The 11,613-nt window shown below is 35.4% G+C and overlaps 1 long non-coding RNA gene across 2 annotated transcripts; it reads left to right on the top strand.

Moving 5' to 3' along the window:
• The first annotated feature begins 1,244 nt into the window (after nucleotides 1–1,244).
• On the top strand, nucleotides 1,245–4,875 carry LOC142358240 (uncharacterized). 2 transcript variants are annotated; one of them, XR_012761780.1, is made up of 3 exons: nucleotides 1,245–1,477; nucleotides 2,787–3,674; nucleotides 4,483–4,875. It is a non-coding gene; the product is annotated as an uncharacterized LOC142358240 (long non-coding RNA). The 2 variants fall into 2 exon arrangements; XR_012761779.1 differs by lacking the exon at nucleotides 1,245–1,477 and having other exon boundaries at nucleotides 2,597–3,674.
• The last annotated feature ends 6,738 nt before the right edge of the window (nucleotides 4,876–11,613 follow it).

The raw sequence follows: 11,613 nt of genomic DNA, 5'->3' as shown, positions 1-11,613 counted from the left end.
GCCAATAAGAAATTGTCTCACTATGAAGATGAACGTTTGCCTAGCATGATATAGCCCAAACCAAGCTGAGAAAAGTTTGTAAATTCTACTCAGCATTGTGGGGCGGAATAAATTTAGTGTGAATATCATATCATCGACATCAGACACAGAAAACGGCTTCCTTTTTCCGACGACGTGTGTTCAGCAACATGCAATTTTAACAGCAATTCCGGATTGGAAAATCTAACCTAACTAAATTTTTCAAGTTTTTCCAAAGCGACATCAACATCATAACTCGGGCAATTTTGCTAGTCAAACCCAAACCCACGATTTTTCCAAAAAATTTTTTGCTACTGAAATAGCAGACTCAAATAGCAACCCGATTCAAATGTCAATTAGTATCCGTGTATAAACCTATATTACCTTTTAAATTCAATCTTTCAGTCCCCCATTAACTTTGAATTGAGACTGACAGCAGAAACACTTCCTTAACATATATCCTCACCTTTGATTTGTTATATCTTATGTCAAGTTTGACCACCGTACATAAAGATGCTAAATTGCGTTATCTGTAAGCAGGCTCGTCAAGTTTTTTAGTCAAGTTAGTTATATAATTTCAGCATCTTGTCCGTTCAAAATGGGATTACCTGAGATCGATTGTATAAAAAGTGGAAGCGAAGCATAGAAGCCACCCCTACCTGGGTCGATTTCTGTTGGCAAAACCTCTGAAAAATTGCATTACGTTAACCCCATAGGCCAATGTGCTTTTCGGAAGACCGTTTTTTTGTTCGAATTTTTTTGCTAAAAAATTTTCACATCGCTTACTTTCTGCATCAAGCAGTAATTCAGACAAACTGATTTCATAACACAATAATTGTGTCTTGTTCTTCAGCACGTACATACCAGTTAATAACTATAATCTATGCCTAGCATGTTTATGTGGTTAACTAGGCTAATAAAATTGATCAAGATCTGCAAATAAGAGTTGAAATAAACAAAATAGCAGTTTTTCACAGTATGGCGATTGTTTTTAGTTCATATAATGATGTCTATTTCCATTTCATAACTTTTTGTTATTTAGAGTTCAAATAAAGCATTGAAGTAATTTTACGCTTCATTTGAGCTCAATTTTGAGCAGCATTTAAAACACGATAACAGGATGGGAGTTTTATTCATTTATCTTGCATTTATCTCGCATTTATCCCACTTGAGCTACAACAATTTTTCTCTTGTAACTTAGGAGAATTTTCTTGACGTTTTAAGCTGGCTTAGCTTTTGATTCAAATCATGATTGAAAAACTTAGAACTGGTCGCACAAAATTCTGTGTTTAAAAGTATATACATGTAGTGCAGTGGTTACACGATGCACAAAAACTTTTAATATACTGATTTTCACGTTAACTCCATGTTATAACTCGTAATAGAACTTTTAATTAGCTTTAGCTCTGAATTTTTCAAACTGCGAATTTAAGTCAAGAAACTTACGTACGAATGAAAGGTATATTAAAATTTGACATATCTATTTTCCCCGTGCACTTACCGCCGTTTATGTTTTAATTACAACTTGCCTTATAATTTTTCCTGTTGTGTTATCATAGCGCGTGTGAGTAAAAAAGAAGGGTATTTATTGCAGGTTTTCTAGCGGATTCGTCAAAAGTAACGCGTGGATTTTTTTAGCGCATTTCTTCTACAACTTTTCTAAAAATTACAATATATGCCAACAAAAGGATCTCTAACGTCTGTTCACACCAAATGTTTCAATCGCTGAAACAAAAATATCGGAAAATGGTTTTTAAAAAGTTTTGAATTAGAATTTTCAAGTTTTCAAATTATTATGCCTATTCTTTTTCGTGGGACCGTCTTGGTTAACTTTTTGTATTGATATTTTCTTGAAAACTTGAACAAAGGTTTGAAGAAATCTCATGATAGCAACTAAAATTCTTACGGGTGAAACAAATAATAAGTATTCATTTGACGAGTACTTTTTGTGTTGAAATGCCCAACATTTTGTTGCATTTGTGATAAATTCAATACAGTAGAAATGAAGAAAATATATGCAAAAAATTTACTAGGATGCAAAAAGTTCTGCTTCTAGCACTAAGTAGCACCGGAAATTGCCAAGCTACGAAAACCTATAATAATCATTTAATGAATCTAGAAACAAAAACATTTTTGCATCTTTTTACTATAAAACGTCTATTTCATTTTTTTTTTGGTTTTCACCAAATAGCTAATTTTTCCAATAATTTGACTCCGAAATGGTAATCATTAGTTGATGAACTGCCAAAGGAACAAAATATCCAAGCAAGCAGACTTGGATTGAAGTGTTTGCTGTAGAACTCAAATGAAATTTTGAATAAAAAATCAGCGGAAGCTTTTACTTCTTGTATAAATTTGTTTTACATAGTAAAACAAATTTATACAAGAAGTAAACTTTTTGAAATCAAAAGTTTAATGCACATTAAACTTTTTGAAATCAAAAGTTTAATGCACGCGCGAATAACGTGATAGAGATCCTAGGAATAGATTGTTAGTCCGCAGGACTTCTAATGAGTTTTCCTAACCTGGGCTTAAACCTTTCCCTAAACTAAACTGCCTTCAAAAGCAATAAATCGCTTGTTATTGTTCCCTAAGAACTTTAATTGGATCACTTCTCCGTCTAAAAGACGCGTAAAACGAAGAAACTAAGTTTATATCAGACCAATTTCTCTCAATAAACTCAATTTCCTAAATCCCTGTCAAAGCATGGGGGTAATTATAGTTTGCAAAAACTTCAGTTAGCCAAGGTCATTTTCAATTATTGTCAGGCTAGCGTTTTCAAGTTAACCGAAGCTGAGCCGAAGTTTGTATTTGAGTACATAACTTAGTGAATATATTAGATTACTTCAACTAATCTGCCTTTTTAATTATTTTTGTTCAGGTTATTATTTCAGTATTCATATTTCTTGGATAATTTTATATCTGGTTACTAAAATTAAATATGAGAAAAGTCAATGAAGGCATTTTCTGGCTTTTCGTCAATGCCACGTTTTATTCTTTGGCTAGTTTGGGTTTTGTCAAAACCGGGTTCGACTCAGCGTTAGTTTCAAGCTGGGTCGGGCTGATCGGGTTTCTATTTTCAGTTTTATTGCTATCATTTGACTCTAAATTCTCAGTGGCAAATTTACGTCTTGAAAAACAACTTTACATAAGTCTGCTAAACGCACTAATATTTGGTGGTATTTCAAATGGTCTTCATTTTATTTCTCTGCGATATATTTTACCATCAGATGCGATTTTGATCAACGCATTTTTCTGCCTCTGTACGTCAGTCGTAGCCGAAGTGATAAAAGAGCGAAGATTACCGACCTGTTTATCATTACTGTCAGTGTTGGCGGGTATTACTGGAACTGGGTTAATTTGCAACCCGGAGGCGTTATTCACCCTAGACATGTTAAAACTACAAAGTCTTTTTGGGGTCTGCTTAGCTACCGGTTCGGGTATTTTTTTCGTTATTATGTTATCAAATTTGAGAAATTATGAATTAGTTAGCGCTAACTGGAACTATTTGGGATACATATCGGGTACTGGGCTGTTCGGATTGGTTCGATACAGACCGCTTTCAACTTTGAATACAGACTGTTCGATGCCATTTAAAATAATTGCCGCCTTGTGCTTTCTCAGTCAATGTTTTGCCTCATTTGCGGTCGTTAAAGGCATATTGGATATTTTCCGCTATTGCTCCTTCACTCGCAATTTTTCACTGCCAAAATTTAAAAAAGTTTGAACTTGGCTACCTAATATATATGGCTAATTATTTTTGATTAGTCGGAAACTGACAAAAATAGTTATCAACCTACCGGACTATTAGGCTACCGAACTAGTAAAAAAACAGCGCCTATTCAAAACCCGGATTGACCTATCCTAACATCAATGTTATGATTTCAAAACCAAATAATGGCCATGAAAATTGACATACGGTCAGTTGACGCCGACAGTACGTTTAACCGACAAAAAAGTTAAAAAAAATAAGTACAATGAGCTTGTATTAATTCTGAAGCTATGATCGATAAATTTAACGGTATTCGTTAATCGGGCAAATATACGGCACAGTTTGTTTCACTGAGCGTGACAAGTTCTATCCGTGGTTGCACCCTTCCCCCTCCCCCTGCATGGGGTGGGGTGGCCACCGAGATGCAGAGTGGAACGCCACCCGACCGCACACTCGGACCGCAATCTCTGACAATCAATTTATATTTACGCTGCTTATAAGTAGCATTTAATATCTACCAAGTAATAATAATAAATAGTTGTCTGCAACGCCATCTGTTTCATAATTATGACTTATCAAATAAAATCCTTGCTTGAAACCAAGGAAGCCGTAAAAGATGATTACCAAGACAAAATTCCAAAAAATTCCTATCAGCTCTGATAAAATTAGGTAATTATAGATATCTAGACCGATACAAAGACATTGTTTAGATTGAGGACGGACTTGCAGGCAATAACGGAAAATACGAAAAGGCACGAATAAAATAACAATCTCAGGAACTTTCGTTTTTCAATCATTTTCGTCAGTCGTGACTTTTATCGCTCAAGTGTTCTTATTTCCCGAACGGATTACAAAACGATCTACTCTCGGCACCTTCTTCATAGTGGCTTCTGTCGTGCTCCAGTTAATAGTGCTCAAATTTCGAGATCGGAGAGTTGCTGAAAACTTTATGAACTTACAGAAGAAGTCTGATGATATTAACCAATCATATCCTCCAGCTTAGTTATTTATTTTTTCTAAACTTGTTCATATTATTTGCCATAGTTTTGTCCATATTTATATATGCTATATACTGATAAATTACAATACGATCAGATATTGGTATTAGTCATTAGTTTCAAAAAATTTTGTTTTTGTTTTGAAAATTTCTTCTGCGACAAGGCGTTGTTTGTTATTTTGGAGCGGAAAAGATGACAGACAGGGAAAGTAAAGCCTTATCAAGCCCGGTCACTTTTGAAAATTGTTTGATTGACAGCTCTCTTTTGAAAAGAGTTGTTCTTTTTCCTTATTCACTGAATAGTTCCAACCAAGAATTGGAAACTGATATGCAGACTGGATGTTAATCATAACTGATTCCACAGTAAAGGTAGACCTGAAATGATTTGGCTGATTTTGCCCTAGAGGAATTCGGTAACCCAAATTCAGCAAAGTTCTTGTAAGTCTGATTTATTTAAACAGCAAAACGGAAATTATTTACACGGTCGTATTTGACTGATTCAAATCAGGTCTGCATTTGCGTTGTAATGCTGGTTCGGGCAATTCTTACCTTTGCGACCTTCGACCTTACCCTAGGGTATCGGAATTCCCTTAATTCCGGCATCAACTATTGAGTCGAGCCAAACTGAAGCGCCAATTTTGGGTTGATGTTAAACCCAGAAGGAAAATCTGTGTTAGGCTGTTGAAATTCAAGCTGTTAAATTAACATCTGGCTAAATTGTTCATAAAGTATGTTTGGGTAGGGCATGATCTTTTCATAAATGTTTAGGCCGAGCATGGTCTTCTCTCGTGGCCCCAAAGCTGGGTATATAAGAATTGAGTAATGAATTCTCGTAAAAATCTCGAGGAAAATCATCCGAAAAAAACGACAAAATAGAAATTGGATCAGTGTGGTTAAAGCTGACATTTTTTTGCTTTCTTCGTGCAAATTTCTGAAATGCTTATAAGTAAAATAGCTGAGAAACTTAAGAAGTTTATTACGTTTAGATTGTTTTTTTACAACCTTATGCTATGTCACAATGGTACAATATTGTGGAAAAATGATGTCTTAAACGTTCAAATGCGAACGAAAGTTTGCCAGAAAAGAATTTTAATGGGTGAAATTGGTTTGTCCCAATTTAACTCGCATTTTTGAACTACATTTCCTTCAAGTATAAAGAAAAACAGTAAATTGAATAAAAAATCAACAAAATTGCGAGAAGCATTAACAGCACTTGCTTTTGGCTTCTCATGCCAGTAGTATAAAATTCTGACCAGAACCCCAACGGGGGGGAGGATGGACAATTACTGCAGCGTGGCAATCTACAACGGGGTGGGACATTTTGAAGTGGCCATCTACAACGGGGTGGGACATTTAGAAATTTTTTGAAATGTAGTAAAATGTCCCCCCTATTTTACATATATACATACATACATATACACAATACACACATATTGGTTTTCACCTAAGTATGTACACAATTATGGTCATAATCATTTATGTCTATGAATGCATGCATAAAATGGTGAAAACAACTGTAAAACAACTGACCTGTTAGTAGATGTATAAAATCATTAACGATATATTAATTGGAGAGTCATCGGATCATGCCAGGGTCACAACATTTTCCAAAATAAACTGACCAATCACAGTGCTGGATTTATTATTCGAGTTGACAAACAATCAGAATTGAAAGATTTATAAACAAAATCTCTAAACGCTCAAGTTCAGTAAACGGTAAATAATGAATACAATGGGAACAAAAGACATCAAGCTCATTCATGAAAAAGTTTTATCACTGAGAGGTAACATAAATTATACACACATATCCTATCGACAATTATATTTCGTAACTGCTTGTTCTTTATTAGATCCAGAAGTTGATGGAGAAATAGCACTTAAATTTAGACCCTATGGTGGTTTCATTGGAATTGATAATTCAAGACTAGATCCTTTACTGAAACGAAGCAAAGTGCTACAACTTCATGCTGCATTGCATGACGCCGCCGGATTTATAAAAGATTGCAGAAATAAAGGCCCTGGATATGTTTACGCTTTCCGTTACTCACCAGTAAACAATTGTCTTTTTGGACATTTGACAGGAATATTATTCACTCTATCAGTGAAAATTTTTCATTCACATTTGTTTCGTGAATTGGAATGCTAGAAAAATTTGGCAGCAAAACCACAAATTTAATTGTCCTCGATCTCGAAGGTTTCAAACTCAAGTCACTTGGATTCATTATAAAAGAACTCAGTTTGTGTTCGAGTTACAACGATACCATATTTTTCAAACCCCCACTTAAATTCGCTGAATTACCCGCACACGATAGACAAACTGTTATTTGGCTGACCAACGACCTACACGGTCTTGATTGGAACCAAGGTGATATACCTTAATGTGATTTGAAAGCAATCTGTCTGAGTTTCAGTTTCCGATTCACCCGGAAAAATTTTTTTTCCAAAGGCATTGAAAAGTGTGGGCTCCTCAGTAAGCTTTTACAAAAAACTGTTTATAATCTGGAGGACTTAAATTGTAACAGAATCTCAGAGATAATATAAGAAGAACAAGTATCCTCCTGTTATCTTCATTCTAACTTTCGTTCAACAAACGATCAATTATTAAATCACTGCGCGGAACGTTAAGCAAGAATATTTTCCCACAGGACACAAAAAGATGCAGAGAGAAGACACGGCAACTTTAACAACCTATCTGTCAGACAACTTGAAGATATTCACTTGCTTGACTCCACTTGACGATCAACCGATTGTAATATTCAACAGAGTTCAGGATCCCTCTCCACCAATACAGAATAATTTTTCAAGTGATCAACAGAACCGAGCGAACTATCTCATCAATAAGCCAAACACAGCATAACAACTTCGTTACAATTCGCTTTATAGCACAGCAGCAGAACGTTATTTTGCAACCATTACTCTTTCTCCCGACGAGCTAGACAGCTTTAGGGCTTTCCTGACAGTGATAGAAAATTTCTATCACTTCCAACTGTTTGTAAAATATAAACAGAGAGCTCGAGAACATCGGAATCAGTTCAATTATGGCTATGAACAAAACAAACCAGAAGCCTAAGCAGTCCCCCAAAGAGCAGCGAATCCCACGTTGGAAGCAATGGGCGGACAAAAAAGTTCCTCAATTTAGATTGAAAAAACCACCAGAACGTGAGCTATCACTTAATGAGATGCCGAATGAGTTGCGGTTATATGTATTGTAGCACCCCGAAGTTGAAAAAATCTTCAATCAACCATCGTTCAAGGAAAATGACTCATCAACTGTTTGTCATAAACTAGAGATAAAAAGTCATATTAAAGGCTTCAATTTGTTTCTGGTACATGAAACAGTTGCCCAGTGAATTATTCAAAATTTAACATTTTATATCATTCTTGTTTCAATTCACTTTTCAATTAATTATTTTTCTCCAATGAATCAAAGAGACGAGGCTGACGCTGGTATCAGTAATTTAGTTTTTGATGTAAACAACAAGGAGAGGGCCCCATGGCGTTGTTGTTCAAATTCAACAGTGCCAAGGTCCGAAGTGTTATTTTTTGTTCAAGTGAGTATCATTGTCTTAATGATCATTCTTTGATTCTCTACGCTCTTTCTATTGTCAGAAAGCTGTGAAGAGAAATCAATTTGGATTGCTCTCTTATCGAGTTTAGTTGATTACATTTTACCTCATCCCAAACTATGAACAAAGTTATTCTTACACATGACAGGGTATTCATGTCAATTGTATGATCAAGTGGTTGTGGTAAAACAGAATTCTTGTTTCGAATGCTAAAAGGTTCGACCTTTTATCAGCATTTTGAGAAAATTTATTATTTTTACAAAAAGTTTCAACCACTTTTCAAAGATATGCAACGCGTTATACCAAGGATTGAGTTTCTAAAATACTCAGGTTTTGATATTAAAAAAACTTATCGCACTGTCTGCCTATCTATGACGATTCATGTGAAGAAATCTTCAACGACAAAGAATTTGTAAGAATAGCCACATCAGGACGTCATCGCAGACTACATGTTGTATACGTCAAGCATAATTTGTTCCATCAAAGCAAATGGTCCAGAACCATTGATCTGAATACAACAGACATAATATTATTCAAGTCGCTTTGTGACATTCAACAAATTGAATATCTTGGAAAACAGTTGAATTGTCTCCAACTGATAAAAGATGCATACAATCTAGCAACTGCGGAGCTCTTTTGACATTTGATGATTGATCTCGACCCAAAAACCAGCCAGGGTTTACGTTTTTCATCGCAACTAATTGGACCGGATCCTTCTATTTTTTACATTTCGTCCCCTGCAGCAGTCATTACAACAATTACAAATGAAAAAGAAACATTTGCTTATGGGCAAATAAGAGATGATTGAGAACACAGCTCAAATAGATATATTACATCAGGGCGATTTCATTTGGTTTTTGAGTGACTGTGTGATGAACATACTCTCTGGAGTTGTATCAATCAAAAAAGTTGAATTAAAAAAATTCGAGAAAGCACTACGTTAACTTGCAGACAGGCGAGTTGAAAAAAGTGAGAGAATCAATTTTTTTCAATCAGATTGTGGAATCCGTCTAATTAAACTCATTGCGTTACCTTGTATTGCTTTTCTGGAGCAAAATGCTCACTGAAGAATTGTGATAATTCCTCGCCAAATGTATGCGAATGAACAGTCTCAAATTGCTCAAGTTCTCAACAATAAAAATGTCCGAGAGAAAGCAAAACAAATATCACTGTTGCAAAGAAGCAAGTCTCCACCAGCACCTTCTACCACGCAACAAGACACGCAACAGCAGAGCAGATAATATTTTGGAGAATATCAAAAATGAGTTGAATGAGACTAGAGATGACAAAATTGATACAAAAGTTTCAACTGAAATCAGGGAGCGCGCTTTGAGAGACAGTAAACACCTTGACAGAAAAAAGTTTGAAAAAGCGAGCATAATATTGGAAAAAAATAGAAGAGTCAGAATCCTTATCGCTGGATCAGACATCAATACAAACGGTTATTAAGTCAAGCAAAGGAATTTTTATCGCAGACTTTCTTTACGATCTACAACAGACAACCTCTAAGCTTTCACCTGAACATTATAAAGTTTCTAGATATCAGTTCACAATTAACTTGTAATACATAAGCAAAAAATTTCTTGCCTTATGACTAAACGAAAAGTTACAGTTGATTGAGGATGAACCAGAAAACGAAGAATCAGGAGTATCGAGAACAGAAGAATCAAAAGCTTCTGGCGACGATGAAGGAAGCTTTGAAGATGCAAAAGACGAAATGCAACCGTCTAGCTCGTGGGCAAATTACTTCCTCTCACGTTAAACAATTGAACAATTTATACACAAAAGGTAGTGCAGCTTTTGGTAGCATTGCTAATTTGAGGAAAGCCAGCGGTTTACCAAGATCCAAAGTGGTTCAATACCTTCACTCGAAAGCCCCATACACGACATACAAATAGTTCAGAAAAACCTTTCTGAGACTAAAAGCTGTTGCATATAGAATAAACGAAATCTGGTCTGTCGATGTGGCGTATATGGATAAAGTTGCCCAACACAACAATGGAGTCAAATATTTACTGGTGACTGTTGATGTTTTGTCGCGATACCTTAGAGTGCAACCAATGAAGGCTTTATATGCAAAAGACGCTGTTGAAGCGTTCAAAAAATGATCAAACAGAAAAAATCATAAAGATTTTGGACAGACAAGGGATCCCAGTTTAAAGGTGAATTCAAAAAATTTTGTGAAAAGAAGGAGATTCATTTACATACAACCAAAAACCAAACCAATTCGTCATTTGCTGAGAGGAATATTCAATCGCTCAAAAACATTATTCACAATTACCTGGAGGAAAATTGGACTTGGACATATATTAAGGAATTGCCCCAGCTTGTAAATACTATAAACAGTCGTGTTAATCGTGTTACCCAACTTGAACCTAATAAAACTTTCAAAAAACATGAATCGTTTCTAATATCCCTAGCAATTAGCACAAAAAAGTACAAGCCAAAATACGAAGAAGGAGACCTAGTTCGGATTGCAAAGCCAGACGAAATATTTAGGAAAGGTTATAAACAAAATTATACAGACGAAGTCTTCACAGTGTTAAAGGTTGCCGCCCTCAATCCACCAACATACAACCTTATAGATGCAAACAACGTTATAATTGAAGGTTAATTTTATGAACCAGAATTAGTCCAAGTAAATGTTCTTCCTGTCGAAGACTAAACATGAGTATTCATAACAATTTACTATTGATTTGATATCGAATGCATCAATGTGAATTTTTAGCAATAATACTATGGCCGAGTTTCGAAATCAAATAGCCCAACCATTACAGTTAGATGGAGATTGGCAAGTTGCCCTCGCTTCAATATCATTTCCATCAAACATCAATAATGTAAACTCAACCGAAATAGTTGCATATGTCAGTTCTGGCGCTGAACTTGATGCTTCACATACTCGCACTGGACAACTTCGAAGTATTCGCAAAGGTATATGCAACAGTTCAGAAGAGCTTCTGGTAGAAATTTTTCGAATCCCTCAATTGAAACAGTTTGACTATGATTTTGACACTGTAACGCAAAAGTTAGTTTTGAAATTTGGACCTAACGAAGGTTTGTCATTTGAAGATGAAGAAGTACCCAGTTTTCTTTTTTAATGGAATAAGAGATATTTCGAATCATGGTTTTATTCATATTGGTTACAAGTCAGAAAATGCAGGCAACTCTTTGAACAGACATGTTGGAGATTTTCCAGTTGATATTACTTGCGGATCACAATTAATGTTTGTATACATTGATATAATTGAACATCAGAACGTTGGCGACGCGAGAGCTCCAGTATTAAAAATTATTGAGTCTGAAAGACGTTTGAGAAACGG

The sequence above is a fragment of the Convolutriloba macropyga genome, unplaced genomic scaffold, assembly GCF_964194025.1.
Source record: "Convolutriloba macropyga unplaced genomic scaffold, txConMacr16.3 SCAFFOLD_1236, whole genome shotgun sequence".
In the NCBI taxonomy this organism is placed as follows: Eukaryota; Metazoa; Xenacoelomorpha; order Acoela; family Convolutidae; genus Convolutriloba; species Convolutriloba macropyga.
The sequence above is the reverse complement of the archived record's forward strand: the minus strand, read 5'-3'. Positions and strand labels throughout refer to the sequence as shown.